Below are 16,402 nucleotides of genomic sequence, written 5' to 3' on the forward strand. Positions count from 1 at the left end.
TACAATAATATATACCTGACAGGAGCCTGTACAGTCTGTATCTACAATAATATATACCTGACAGGAGCCTGTACAGTCTGTATCTACAATAATATATACCTGACAGGAGTCCGTACATTCTATATCTACAATAATATATACCTGACAGGAGACCGTACAGTCTGTATCTACAATAATATATACCTGACAGGAGCCCGTACAGTCTATATCTACAATAATATATACCTGACAGGAGCCCGTACAGTCTGTATCTACAATAATATATACCTGACAGGAGCCCGTACAGTCTAGCATCTTCACAGTGAGCCGGCTAGAGTGTATAGGCTGCAGTCAGGACCTGGAAGGAGCCCATGCACTCTAGGCTCAACCTCCACATATATGGCTGCTAGAGGCGAAATCCAGGTCGGTAAAGGACCTCTGGTGACGTCATGCCCATGTGACCGGAGGGGGCGGCGCCTCTTCCTCCATAGAGCAGACAGGAGGGGGCTGTGGATGTCAGGGCCATACCTCCCAACCGTCCCGATTTCAGCGGGACAGTCCCGCTTTGGCACCGGGGTCCCGCTGTCCCGCTTCGGGCATTTAAAATCCCGAATTTGCGGCCGCCGGTGAAGCCCCGCCCACTTCCGGGACGTAGAGACGATTAGGACTAGTCCCGCACTCCGGGCGGGGTCAGTGACGTAAGCGGCCGGCATGATCACACTCTGCAGCCTTTGTTTAGTAAATCTGGGCCAGGAGATCGGGGAAGGAGGGACCAGCTGCGTGCGCGGCGCCGACTCCAGCCTGGTGTCTCCCCCACCACGCACCGCAACGCGCATGCGCGGGAATCTGTGGTACCCGATGCTGAGGCGCAGAGTCTGGTCCTTGTGTCACTCGGAGGCGGCAGCGGCGTGTGAGGGGGAGGGAGGCGGTCATCATTACCGGCACACACCGGCATGCATTGTGTATGGCGGATAAGGGGCGGCAGGGAGAAGCCTGCAAACCAGATAGTGCAGTGTGTCCATGCACCTCTCCATCCACAGGTAGCACTGTAACACCTCTAACAGTGCCAGCCAGCACCCTCCTAGTGCCAACCTGGCTGTGGGTGTGTGTGTGTGATGGCTGGGTGTGTGTGTGATGGCTGGGTGTGTGTGTGATGGCTGGGTGTGTGTGTGTGTGTGATGGCTGGGTGTGTGTGTGTGATGGCTGGGTGTGTGTGTGTGATGGCTGCGTGTGTGTGATGGCTGGGTGTGTGTGTGTGATGGCTGCGTGTGTGTGTGTGATGGCTGCGTGTGTGTGTGTGTGTGATGGCTGCGTGTGTGTGTGTGATGACTGCGTGTGTGTGTGTGATGACTGCGTGTGTGTGTGATGGGTGTGTGTGTGAAGGCTGCGTATGTGATGCATTTGTGTCAAAGCTGCATGTGTTTGTGAGCTGCGTTTGTGATGCTGCGTGTGTATGTGTGATACTGTGTGTGTGATGCTGCATGTGTGTGAGCTGCGTGCGTGTGTGAGCTGTGTGTGTGCTGCGTGTGTGTGGGCCGTGTGTGTGAGCTGTGTGCGTGTGCATGTGTGTGAGCGTGTGTGTGTGAGCTGCGTGCCTGTATGTCATTATACAGTATGGAGAACTGTGGCCATTATACAGTATGGAGCATCATGTGCGGTCATTATACAGTATGCAGCATCATGTGCGGTCATTATACAGTATGGAGCATCATGTGTGGTCATTATACAGTATGAAGCATCATGTGCACCCAGCATACAGTATGGAGCATCATGTGTGGTCATCATACAGTATGGAGCATCATGTGCGGTCATTATACAGTATGGAGCGTCATGTGCGGCCATTATACGGTATGGAGCATCATGTGGGGCCATTATACGGTATGCATGCCGTCATTATACAGTATGGAGCGTCATGTGTGTTCATTATACAGTATGGAGCGTCATGTGTGGCAATTATACAGTATGGGGCATCATGTGCGGTCATTATACAGTATGGAGCGTCATGTGTGGCAATTATACAGTATGGGGCATCATGTGCGGTCATTATACAGTATGGAGCATCATGTGCGGTCATTATACAGTATGGAGCATCATGTGCGGCCATTATACAGTATGGAGCATCATGTGCGGTCAATATACAATACGGAGCATCATGTGCGGCCATTATACAGTATGCAGCATCATGTGCGGTCAATATACAATACGGAGCATCATGTGCGGTCATTATACAGTATGGAGCATCATGTGCGGCCATTATACAGTATGGAGCATCATGTGCAGTCATTATACAGTATGGAGCATCATGTGCGGTCATTATACAGTATGGGGCATCATGTGCGGCCATTATACAGTATGGAGCATCATGTGCGGTCATTATACAGTATGGGGCATCATGTGCGGCCATTATACAGTATGGAGCATCATGTGCGGTCATTATACAGTATGGAGCATCATGTGCGGCCATTATACAGTATGGAGCATCATGTGCGGTCATTATACAGTATGGAGCGTCATGTGTGGCCATTATACAGTATGGGGCATCATGTGCAGTCATTATACAATATGGAGCATCATGTGCAGCCAGTATACAGTATGCAGCATCATGTGCGGTCAATATACAATACGGAGCATCATGTGCGGTCATTATACAGTATGGAGCATCATGTGTGGCCATTATACAGTATGGAGCGTCATGTGTGGCCATTATACAGTATGGGGCATCATGTGTGGTCATTATACGGTCTGGAGCATCATGTGCAGTCATTATACAGTATGGAGCATCATGTGCGGTCATTATACAGTATGGAGCGTCATGTGCGGCCATTATACAGTATGGAGCGTCATGTGTGGCCATTATACAGTATGGAGCGTCATGTGTGGCCATTATACAGTATGGAGCGTCATGTGTGGCCATTATACAGTATGGAGCGTCATGTGCGGTCATTATACAGTATGGAGCACTGTGTGGCCATATTTTTTTGTTTATAACTATTGTATATGAAACAGTGTGATCAGCAGTGCTAAATGGGTGTAGTTGGGACGTGGATATGGGTGTGACTAATTATGAATGGGTGTGGTCAGAGGCGTGGCCTAAAATTTGCCGCGGCGCGCTTCGCGCGCCGCTAACTTTGTCCCTCTTTCCCATCTTCAAAAGTTGGGAGGTATGGTCAGGGCGGATTTGGGGTCATTCTGCAAAGTCACAGATCAGGTAAGTGGGAGTCTGCCTGGGGAGAAAGGGGTGATGCTTGCATGGGGCTGCATGTGCATGCTGGAGAAGGGGGTCTGCCGGGGTAGATATTGTTTGCATGGGACTACGTGCTGGAGGGGCCTGCCTGGGGAAGGGTGACTGCAGGCTGGGGGTCTCAGTGGGAAGGGGGTCATGTTCCTTGCTAGCGGGGCTGGTTGTCTGTCAGGAAGGGGGTCATGTTGCCTGTGTGGGGGGATCTGCGTGCAGAATGGGGCTGATGTTCCTCGCATAGGTCTGTGTGGTGTGGGGGGCTGATGTCACATGCTGTGCAGGTCAGTGTGTGTGATGTCACTTGCGGTGGGGGGTGCAGGGCAGTATAGTGCTGTGTGTGGGGGCGAACAGGGGGGGGATGGATGATGATGGAGATCTGAGGGACTGATATTACTTAGCATGAGAATCTCTGCCTGATGGAGAGGAGTTGGTCGTTTTTATTTTGTGTAGTTTTTTTTTTACATAATACGTTTTCTCATTAATATTATTGGTCACACATGACCTCAGGTTGATAACTGACCTATGACCTCTGCGTGACACCAGATCCCTGGCTTTATTCTCCCCTCGCACGCTGTGCTGCTCAGTATTAGCCCGGGGGCCACTGGTGTCAGCCACTACTTGTATCCAGTTTTCTGCATGATTTTTTTTTTCTGTTTTATGTTAGGTATTGTGACTTTTCCCCATCCTGTGCCCCCCAGAGCAGTGACCTCCCTGCAGATGTCATTTCATCACTGGACTTCTCTTCACCAAGTGGAATAACGATGCCCCCACAATCCATGTGAGGACCCAAAGGGCTGACACTGTGGGCGTCTGATAATGTCAGATAGAGGAGTATAATTCCTACAAAAACCTCCCTGTCTCCCCGGGCCCCGTCCGGGCCTCTGTGTCCCCGGGCCCCGTCCGGGCCTCTGTGTCCCCGGGCCCCGTCCGGGCCTCTGTGTCCCCGGGCCCCGTCCGGGTCTCTGTGTCCCCGGGCCCCGTCCGGGCCTCTGTGTCCCCGGGCCCCGTCCGGGCCTCTGTGTCCCCGGGCCCCGTCCGGGCCTCTGTGTCCCCGGGCCTCTGTGTCCCCGGGCCCCGTCCGGGCCTCTGTGTCCCCGGGCCCCGTCCGGGCCTCTGTGTCCCCAGGCCCCGTTCCCTTATAGTGTATTCAGTGAGAGAGGAATTATGTGTTAAAGGGAACCTATCACCCCCAAAATTCAAGTTGAGCTAAGTCCACCAGCATCAGGGGCTTATCTCCAGCATTCTGTATTGCATTCTGTAGATAAGCCCCCGATGAATCCTAAAAGATGAGAATTAGAGGTTAGATTATACTCACGCGGGCGGTCTGATCCAAGTCGCGGTCCGGTCCTGGGCCTCCCATCTTTGTAGGATGACTTCCTCTTCTTGTCTTCACACTGCGGTACGCAGGGAAAGGTCAGAGAGGCCTGGGGCCTGCACACTGCAGTACTTTGTGCTGGAGCCGCAGCGTGAAGACAAGAGGACGTCATCTGATGAAGATAGGAGGCGCCGGACCGCGATGCCCATCGGACAGGACCGGGACTGTCCCTGGGTGAGTATAATATAACCTCTTTTTCTCATTTTTTAGGATACATCGGGGGCTTATCTATAGTATTACAGAAAGCATTACAGAATGCTGTAGATAAGCCCCTGATGCTGGTGGGCTTAGCTCGCCCTCGATTTTGGGGGTGACAGGTTGCCTTTAAGCACCACAATACAATTTTTGCAGCTAAAGCACAGTGGACTTTGGTAAAAAAATGTGTTTTTCTTTTGTTATTAATCTGTCTTTAATGTTTAATTCATTGTTTTGATTTCTAAAACTCTTTATTATTGATTTGTATGTATGCATACTTATATCTTTCTCTTTTTGATTTCTAACTATTTGACTTGTAATAAACTTGTTTGACACTTGCGAGTTGAAGTTTCATTTCTATAATTCTTAAGCGCGGGGTGACATTAGTGGAGAGTAACGCAGTTGGATCTGTATCGGGCTGAGTTTACACATTGCAGGTTATTGAGGAAACTCTCTGTAGGGACGTCCTCACCAGTACACCGGACCCGCACTTCCATGTAGCCCATACAGCCGGATTAGCTGGCTGTTGTGTTGTGTTTTTTTTATAAATCCATTATTGTCTTTTCTTAAAAAGACATAAGCTGGTTTTCGCTGAGGGTCTGACTGCTGCTGCCACCACTGATGGGACAGGCTGTGACATATTTTCCACAGGAAAAACGTATCTCTGTAATGTTAGGCAATATTCACATTTTTATTTTTTTGTACTAATGGTTTACAAAATTCTGACGACTTGTGACAGAGCTGGAATGAATGTGTCGCATGTATTTGTCTTGCTCCATCAATTAAGGAATGTTCCCCTCAGACCTCCTAGAGACTTCACAACCCTGGATCAGACTTAAATCACAGGACAATAAAACCTCACCCTCCTTATCTATGAGCTGCCCCAATATTTCTGGCCACAACTGATTTCCCCTCCCATATTGATAGTTCTGCGTCACTTGTCTTATTGACGGCCCGTTCTCTATAATATGTGACTCTTCACATTGTGTCTCGGTTATGTTAGCATAACAATCAGATGAGGGCAATTCTGTAAATGTCGGCTGCCCTCGGAGCAATGTTCTTCTATCAGGCCGGGCAGATCTGTATTCAGCTGCGATGTGACTGAAATCAGATGGGTGTGATCTGAAAACACAAGAACAATGAAGCATGGTTCAGTGTGCCCTAATTCAGCCTCTTCTCTACTGGGAATTATTGTTGGGGGAGTGACATGAGGAGAGCATCAAATGAAGGTCGTGGTGGAGGTTTACCTGCTTCAAGGAGATGACATGGTTGATCTGTGCCCGTTACGTGTCTACATGAAACACGTTCCTCTGGTGCATGCAGTCCATGGGATGTTGTGCACCATATCCTAGGCACGAGCACCGCTGGATGGATAGTGAGGCAAGAACATGTGGAGGTGGTGTTACATTGGATGGCTGAGAGCGCCTGCAGTTCCTTCCGCTGGGTCCACTGCTGAAAGCGCAGACTTTTCACCTGAGGACCGTGGGCATCTTTCTACCACCTTGCAAATCGGTCAAGCAGTATCAGCCCAAAGTCATGAATCAGTCTTTTCTGATTTTTTTAAAACATTTACTTAACCTGAGCACCACCTGCATCTGAGTTGTAAGTACGAGCTGCAGTAGAGTAGACACCTTAAAAAACGTGACAGATGTGAGCTTTTCTCCTGCTCCCTCTTCTGCTGCGGTCTTGACATCTTCATCCAGCTCACGAACAACAGCCTACCCGCAAAGACAGGATGTGACAGCAGCACCACCACCAGCAGTGTCACCGAGTATCTCTACCCCGTCCCATGGAAGTGTTCATCTCTCCATCACCCAAACCCCATAGGGAAAGAGGAAATACCCCACTACCCACCCACAGGCCCTGGTCCTGAATAACAGCATTTACCAATTCGTGGTCTTTGAAACGCTGCCATTCCAGCTGATGGAGAAAAACCATTTAAAAAAAAAAATGTTGATGGTGGCTGTTGCGAAGTACGTGGTTCCCATCCATCACTAATGTTTCAAGTTGGCCATCCCTGCCCAGCACAAACATGTTGCACCCAAAATCAGGTGTGCACTGCACAACTTCATCAGTGGCAAGGTCCAGATAACTACCGATACGTAGACCAGTAAGCATGGGCAGAGACGTTACATCTCCCTATCTGCACACTGGGTAAATGTGGAGGCTGGGACAGAGGAGGAAGGCGTTCTAGCACATGTCCTACATCTATTGTTAGACATTGCTCTGCCCATGTGGCCTCCTACTCCGCTTACTCCATCACCTAGCAGTAAGACTTGCACCAGCAACTTCAACACAGCCAGGAGGAAAAGACAGTAGGCTGTTCTCAAACTCATCATTTTGGGGGACAAGTTCCATACTGCACAAGAGCTGTGGACCGGGATTAAACAAGAGACCGATGAGTGGTTGGTGCCGCTGGACCTAAATCCAGGCCTGGTGGTGTGCGATAACGGGCGAAATCTGGTAGCAGCTCTAGGCTGGTTTGACCACATCCCTTGCCTGGCACATGTGTTACGTTTAGTGTTGCAAATCTGTCTTAAAAATTACCCATATGGGAGAGGTCGTCTGTGCACGATTATGGCGTTCACACCCTGCAGCTGCTCGACGGTCTGCGCTGCAGCGTCACTTCTCGCTCAGCGCCTCATATGTGACATATCAACAAGGTGGAACTCAAAAGTTGAATATGCAGTAGAGGCTGTGTGAGCAGAAGCAATACTGGAGTTTCAGCTGCAGCACGCACGGGCGAATTGCTCTGTGGAACAACACCACCAAGTCGTGAACACAACAGGGTGGCAGTCAAAGTAGTTCACGGGCATCACCGGAGCATGGCAGGGAGGACATAGCCCATACATCTCCCACAGAGGACAGTTTGTCTTTGCCTCTGGGCAGCCTGGCATGAATTATTATTTATATAGCATCATTAATTCCATGGTGCTGTACATGAGAAAGGGGTTACATACCAGGTTCTAGATATAATTTACAGTGAACAAATTTACAATGACAGACCAGTACAGAGGGGAGAGGACCCTGTCCTTGCGGATTTACATTCTATGGGATAATGGGGAAGAGACAGAGGGTTGGGGGTGCAGCAGCTCTGGTGGTGGTGAGGCGGCAGAATGGTTATTGCAGGCTGTAGGCTTTCCTGAAGAGATGGGTTTTCAGGTACCATCTAAAGGATCCGAGGGTGGTGGATAATCGGACGTGTTGAGGCGTGGAATTCCAGAGGATGGGGGATATTGGGGAGAAATCTTGGAGGCGGTTGTGTGAGGAATGAATAAGTGTGGAGGAGAGTAGGAAGTCTTGGGAGAATCGAAGATTATGTGAGGGAAGATATTGGGAGATTAGTTCAGAGATATAGGGAGGGGACAGGTTGTGGATGGCTTTGTAGATCAGTGTTAGTAGTTTGAACTGAATACATTGGGGAATTGGGAGCCAGTGGAGGTGGAGCGCCCCCACACCGCCGCTGGGCCGAGGGGTACCCGGTACCGGGCCTCTGGGTCTCTGTTCTGGGGGTTGTCACGGTGGCTAGACCCGGTCCGTGGCCCTGCCGGTCAGTGGGGGACGTCCGGTGAAAATGAGTGGTGATAATGGTGCAGTTGTGGGGTGCAGGTCGCGGTAAATAACGAGGACACAGGTTGCAGTCTCTTTACCTCTTTACTGAAGATCTCTGGGTCCTCAGTCCGGAATACAGATCACCAGGCTGCGCAAGTCCGGCCGGTTCAATGGCACTTCCAGAGTTCACTTTGCAGGTGGAAATCGGTGCCTTCCTTCTTAGCGCTATGTGTTGTAGTCCTTCCCTGCGGTGCTTACGGAAAGTACCCCACAACTGTTGTGTCTGTTTCTTAAGTTCCCTCACAACTCGATTAGATGATGTTCTGCTAATCCTCCGTCCCTCCCGATGTTCTGGTTGGAACGGCACCCGTATGACAGGTAGGCTCGGAGCTCTTCCGGGACCCTAGAGACGCCCCTCTCCACAAGTTGCCCCCTAAGACTGCATAGGTGATTAAATGTGAGACAGCCCGCCTGAGACTGACTGTCCTGCCGTAGGTTTGAAGTATTGCTTGAAGCTAAATGTCTGAATACTTCCTCGGAGTTCCAGCCACCGGCTACACGCCTCAGTAGGATGTTGCCTCGATCTCATGGCACGACCCCTACTGGAATTCTCCTATTTGCTTCGATCTCGTTTCTCACTCAGCACAATATATCTCTCTTCTAGTCCTTCCTTAGGGCACCGCCGCTTCTCGGTGCAGGCACGGTCCCATTACTTTCTTTCCTGTTGCCAAGCCTCTGTCAGGATCCCACCCCTGACAGGGGCCCTACCGAATCTTCCCCCACAACACCCTCTGCCACAAGGTGTTGCCTGGTTCCAACCCAGTCAGCTTTCTGTCCTGACTTCCTGCCTGACCCCCAGTTTACCCACAATGGTGGGGAGTGGCCTAATGAATAGAACCCTTAGCTCCCCCTGGTGGCCCAGCTGTGAAATGTATTGGTGTCTGTGATACCTGGTCAGATGAACTCCTTCAGTGCCATCAGACGTACCATGGCTCCCCATAGTGGCGGGGCCACAGTACTGCAACGACCAGGACTCTGGGGCGCTGCAGAGGGACTTGCAGAGGGGAGGAGAGAGGTGGATTAGCCGGGCAGCAGGGGAGGAGAGAGGTGGATTAGCCGGGCAGCAGAGTTGAGGATAGACTGGAGTGGTGCAAGAGAGTTAGCGGGGAGACTACAGAGGATGTTGCAGAAGTCAAGGCGAGAGATGATGAGGGCATGCACAAGCGTTTTAGTAGATTGAGGGCATAGGAAGGGACCGATTCTGGCAATATGTTTGAGTTGGAGGCGACAGGAGGTGGCAAGAGTTTGGACGTGGGGTTTGATGTACAGGGCAGAGTCAAGAGATACTGCGAGACAGCAGATTTCAGGTGTGGGAGAGAGCGTGATGCCGCTTACCAAAATAGAACAGGTAAGGGGGATACGCGAGATGGAGGAAAGTTGATGAATTCGGTATTGTCTACATTGAGTTTTAGGCCTGTTTCACACGTCAGTGGCTCCGGTACGTGTGGTGACAGTTTCCTCACGTACCGGAGACACTGACTCACGTAGACACTTCAAAATAAATGTGTCTCTGCACATGTCAGCGTGTTTTCACGGACCGTGTGTCCGTGTGCAAAACAAGGAGACATGTCCACATTTCTCTGGCATGGTCCGCAAAGCATCGCGCACATGGAGAACAGTGTGCACTCTCCTCCGTGTGCACGTACCGCCGCAGGAGAAACAGCGCTACAGTTAAGCGCTGTCCCCTGCTTTTGGTGCTGAAGCCGGCATTCATTGCTTCTCCCCAGCAGCGTTCGCTGGAAAGAAGGAATGAAAAATCAAGGGTTTTTTTTGTTAAAAATAAAGATTGGGGTCGCCTCCCACCCCCCGTGCGCCCGCCCGCTTGCAGAGAAATACTCACCTAGCTCCCGCGATCCCTCCTCTCAGCGCCGGCAGCCTGTCCTGTGTGAGCGGTCACAGGGTACCGCTCATTACAGTGATGAATATGCGGCTCCACCCCTATGGGAGCCGCACGTGTGCCACACTGATGTGCCACATGAGCACACGGACACGGATAACTCCGGTACCGAATTCTCCAGTACCGAAATTATCTGGATGTGTGAGACTGGCCATAGGAAGCGAGAGGTGAAGAAGGAGGATATGGCTGATAGACACTTCGGGATTCTGGACAGCAGAGAGGTGACATCTGGGCGAGAGAGGTAGATCTGAGTGTCATCAGCATACAGGTGATACTGAAAGCCATGGGACTTTGAGTTATCCTAGGCCAAGGGTATAGATGGAAAAAAGTAGGGGCCCCAGGACAGAGCCTTGAGGGACTCCAATAGAGAGAGGGCAGGATGAGCCAATACAGTCTGCTGTGCCTGCGCAACAACCGCAGAGTTGCCCAGATCATACCCCTACTGATTACTGGATGGCCACCCTTCTGGATCCCTGCTGCAAAGACAAAGTACCATTATTACTTCCATCTCTGGAGCAGGATGACAAAATGTGAATACTGGTAGGGGCACTACTGACGGAACTCCCGCCTGACAGAAGAAACACAAGGCAGAGGAGGAGGAAGTCGCCAATGCAGCTGGGGCACCACCTCGGAAGGGAGGGTTAGCTTGGCTAAAATGTGAAAACAAATTCATCAGCATGCCACAGCATCCTGCACCACCATCTGATACGGTCTATACAACCAGGTGCCAGTGTTATAACAACATGGTGGAAGAGTCCATGTCCACACGTCTGCATGTATTAGTGATGGGTCTGCCCATTTAACTTCCTGGTTTCCAAACTGGACGCATGGCCTAGGCTTGTACTTTTTGACTTGGAAGGGCTGGCATGCCCCGTGGCAAGTGTAATGTTGGAACGTGTGTTTATCACCGCAGGGGATATAATCACACATAGGAGCATCCACCTTTCCAAAGCCAACGTGGGAACTCTCGCATTCATTAAAAGAAACTGGGAGTGGAGTCCACAGGACTTGTCTGTACCTTTGGCTGACCAGACAAATGTACCATCTGCACCTAGACATTGTTATATTTTATTTGCCATTTGTTTTATTTTGGGGCCGCACCAAAAAGGAAGAGAAATAAAATCCACAAAAATAATGTTGGATACCATCAGGCCTGCCTCTTCCACCTACACTGCAATGTCCACCTCCTGCTAGTCCACCTACACCACCTCCTCCTCCACTAGGACATCCGACTACTGTATCTACATTGTTCTTTTTTATTTTATACTATGTTCTTTTAAATGCTGTCCCAAAAAAAAAAAAAAAAAATTAAGAAACCCCCCCAAAAAACTACTGGATACCTCATCCCCTGCCTCTTCCACCTTCATCGCCACATTCACCTCAAGCTCATCCACCTACTACACCTCCTCCTACATTTGGACCTATGCCTCTTTTTTCAAGATTATTATTATTACTTTTTATTCTCTGTTATTTTAAGTGATCTTACTATCCACATTTGTTTTCAGGGCTATTGTCCTGCTTACCCCCTTTTTGTTCTATTTTTCATCTTTACCGCTTACTACCCCCATTTTACCACGCAAAAGTACGAGACCACATTGGCTGTGAGCTGGTCTCATTATGCTGGGAAGGGCCCAATAAACATTTACCTTTTCAGCCTATTAATCAGTGAACAGCTGTCTGCTTTTTCTTTGCTGGTTATTAAAAAATGGGTGGACTCACCCGAAAAATTAATTGGGGCCCTCTCCATTTTTAATAACCAGCTACGGCAAAACAGACAGCTAAGGGCTGATATTAAAAAGCTGTGAAGGTCCATGGATATTGGCCCCTACCAACACTAATAAGACTAGCCCTCAGCCGCACGAGAAATGGAGCATCTATTAGAAGCGCTAATTCTTGAGCATCGACTCAGCTCTTCCTGATTGCATGTGTGCAGTGGCAATTGGGGAAATATATACAGCTCTGGCCAAAATTAACAAACCACCACATCAAAACACTGCCATGGGCAGCCCATTCTCCAGACCTGAACCCCACTGGAAACCTCTGGAATGTAATCAAGAGGATGATGGATAGTCACAAGCCATCAAAGAAGAACTGCTTACATTTTTGCGCCAGAAGCAGTGTGAAACACTGCTGGAAAGCATGCCAAGATGCATGAAAGCTGTGATTAAAAATTATGGTTATTCCACAAAATATTAATTTCTGAATAGTGATGGGTGAGCACTAAAATGCTCGGGTGCTCGTTGCTCGGGTCGAGCAAATTGGAATACTCGGGTACTCGGCCAGAACAGCCAGCCCAATGTAAGTCTATGGGAGACTAGTATTTTTACCGCGATCCCCCCGGGGGTCCTTTTAAGGTCTAAAAACATCTGAAAATGAAGGAAACACTGTTCAAATGACACAGGAACATCATGGAGATCGCCCCTGGAAGAATTCCTGACTCCTAGTTCACAGCCTTAATCATTTTTTTCCGAGATTCATGCCATTTTTCCCGGTGCCACAAAAAACACATTAAAACGAAACCAAAACGGGTTTTGCTGGGAAATATGTCAAGGTACATCCTTTGTAGGTTAATCACTTGTCTTTAAGGCCAAATATTTAACCCCAGACCGAAAATTTCCTCTCCCTCTTAGGCTTAGTTCAGACACAGCGTTTTTGTAGCGTTTTTCAACTTTAACATTGCTTTCAACCACTACAAATGCATTTACTGGGAAATGTCATTGTAACATGTAACACCCCTAGCTGGCCCTGTGGTGTGTGACACATAAGCAGACCCATCTTGTTTCATTTACAAAGGAGGGACTCTTAAAGTCACAGAGCCTATTTTTACTGCATTTAGTGCATCAGGCGGCATTAATCTTAAAGGGTCATTATTAAACAGTGGGTCTCCTAAGCTGTTGTAGCCTATACTGTGAGTGGATGGGCTGCCAAGAATTACGACGCACCACAATACCCCTGTCATAAGATGTCCAGGGGGGACTCCTGAAAAAGTGTTACATTGAATTCAAGGCCTGCCCTGCTACCAATTCATATGCACCCCAATAAGCCTTTGAACCCACATAGTGGATGTGCCCATGAAAATCCACTTCACAATATGCATTTTGTACTCCCGTACTCCTTTGTTTTACACATTGGCGGCAAGGCCAGCCCTGCTGCATAGTCATATGCACCCTATTAGGCCTTGGAACCCACATACTGGATGTGCCCATGAAAATCCACTCGTATTTTTTATGGTATGATGGTTCCCTCTTTGCTAAATTATTTACAGGAGAATTTGGCAATTGTGTTTGCCATGTTTTTAACACTAAGGTTCAGATACGGCTTTAAAAAAGTCTAATCCTTGCAATACAAAGAAATTTCATTGCAAACTACAAAATTCAAGGAATATTAAGATTGAATAGTGTGAGTGCGTACATATTTGTATATGTTACCAATAACATACAAAAGTTAATGATTATATATAAGGATTACATAAATATACTGATTACGTATATATGAAGATTAACTTCATACAGTCTACTTAGATCATCACCAAGAGGCTTTTAAATATCATCCGTCTGGAATATCTGAGAAGCAAGGCCAAGACAGAGAACCCCTGGGAGATTATCTACACTGCATGGGCGTCCCCAATTATGCAGGTATCAGCACACTGTACATGTACAGGTACCCCAGTTTTGGCATCTGTCTTAGTCATGTTTCTCTGGTGTTATATAGTGATTTACACTATGTAGTAACTCTAGTTTCACCCACACCTTCAGGTGGCCAGCTTTCAAGGTTGTATTAAACTGAGATATCATGGAGTCATCAGACGAGTGGCCATAAACCACTAGAAAATAAAAGCCACAAGGATTTAGATCAAACCACCACAGGCAGAGTTTCAGTACACATTAATATTTTACAATGACAAACAGCAAACATATAGAGACTTCGAACTGTTTCTGAAGTGAGAAAACAAACATTTATCAAGATTGTGTCACTATGAGCATTGTCTGTCACATCTGTAAATGTTTTACAAGACATGCAGCTATGTGATTGAATGCCTTCGGTGGACAGTATTTCAAACTTGTTTACAAATCGCCATTTGTATGTTCGCCATTTGTACATTTGAGGCAGCCAAAGTTATGGCTCTCAAGGAGAGAAACTAATATAGTGGACAAAGAAATATTTGTAATAAACTTGTGAGCCAAACTAACATCATTGCATTATCAAATTTATATGAAGTGTATTGTGTCCAATTTGCGCAACCAGGCAACACAAAAAGGAGCTTTTCCAGTGAGCTCTTTAAGGTACACAAATGTGAAGTGTTTGCCATCAAGGATGTGGTTTCACCAATGGGGGTACCTTTTTTTAAATATACTATTGCCATCACAGCCACCCATGCCCAAACTTTACGGGCCTATAACAATACAAATCATGTTCACCCAGGTCATGTCGTCGGAGATAAGGAAGAGACATTGCAGGAGACATGTGCCTCTGAGACTTGTAATGCAGTGCATGATCTGCCAAACAATTCCCCAATGGGGGTACATTTTTTTAAAAGTACACTATTGCCATCGCATGCCCCTAGCCCAAATATCAACGGCCTATAACAGTACTGAGCACGTTTACCCAGGTGATCTAGTGGCAGGAACATTTTAGATTGCAGGAGACCGAGTTAAGAAGTCGGCCCAATGGAATGTCATGCCCAATTCCCCAATGTGGGATCCTTTTTTAAAAAAATAAGAGTGCCATCACAGCCCCCTTGGCCAAAATGCACCGTACAGAGCACGTTCACCCTGGTGATCTACTGGCAGATACAGGACAGATTGCAGGCGACCGAGTTAAGAAGTAGGCCCAATGTAATGTCATGCCCAATTCCCCAATGTGTTGTCCTTTTTGGACTTAAAAAAATAGTGCCATCACAGCCCCTTTTCCCAAAATTCACTGGCCTATAACAGTACAGAGCACGTTCACCCTGGTGATCTACTGGCAGGTACAGGACAGTTTGCAGGAGACCGAGTTAAGAAGTAGGCCCAATGTAATGTCATGCCCAGTTCCCCAATGTGTTGTCCTTTTTAAAAAAAATAAAAGAGTGCCATCACAGCATCCTTGGCCAAAATGCACCATACAGACCATGTTCACCCTGGTGATATATTGGTTCTGGATGAGGAGGATGAGGATAAGGAGGAGGATAAGAACAAACAGACCAAATCTGTAAGCGTATACCCATGTGGGGTTGTGAAGAGGTGCATGAGAATACGCCTCCCCAAAAGAGAGAATGTATTTGAGGTTATGTTTCGCTGTTTTCACTTGGTGGTGTACAGAAGTCTTTCCCAATCCAGGCCTTGTTCATTTTTATAAGAGTCAGCCTGTCAGCATTTTCAGTTGACAGGCAGATGCGCTTTTCTGTTATAATTCCACCAGCGGCACTAAAAACCCTCTCTGACAGAACGCTAGCAGCAGGGCAGGCCAGGACCTCTAAGGCGTAGAGAGCCACTTCATGCCACGTGTCCAGCTTGGATACCCAATAATTCAAAGGCACATAGGAATCACGGAGGATGTTTGTACGATCTGCAAGGTACTCCCTCACCATCTTCCCAAACATTATACTTCTTCTGACAGCACCCCTTGCCTCTGTGCCGCCACGATGGGAATGTCTGAGAAAACTGTCCCAGAACTTGACCATTGTTCCCCTGCCTGAGCTGGATTGTACTTCTGTCTCTCGCTTGGAGTCCTTGGTTGTACAATAACTCTGTTGTAATTCCGCTACAAGGGCCCTGTGGTACTGCAAAATTTTAGTACACCTCTCTGCCTCAGGCAGAAGAGATTGAAAGTTCTCCTTGTAGCGTGGGTCTAGAAGTGTCACCAACCAGTAATGAGTGTCACCCAAAATTTTGATAATCCGAGGGTCATGTGAAATGCAGCACAACATAAAGTCAGCCATGCGTGCCAGACTGCTAACAGGCAAGACTTCCGTGTCCTCATCAACAGGACGACTGACGATGCTGTCCTCCTCCTCCTCCCTGTCCTCAGGTCATCCCCGCTGAACAGAAGCTAATACAGATGTGTTTGCAGTACCATCTATAGCACATGAAAGTAGCTCCTGTTCTTCCTCCTCCTCCTCATTGCC

Source organism: Ranitomeya variabilis, chromosome 4 (assembly GCF_051348905.1).
Source record: "Ranitomeya variabilis isolate aRanVar5 chromosome 4, aRanVar5.hap1, whole genome shotgun sequence".
NCBI lineage: Eukaryota > Metazoa > Chordata > Amphibia > Anura > Dendrobatidae > Ranitomeya > Ranitomeya variabilis.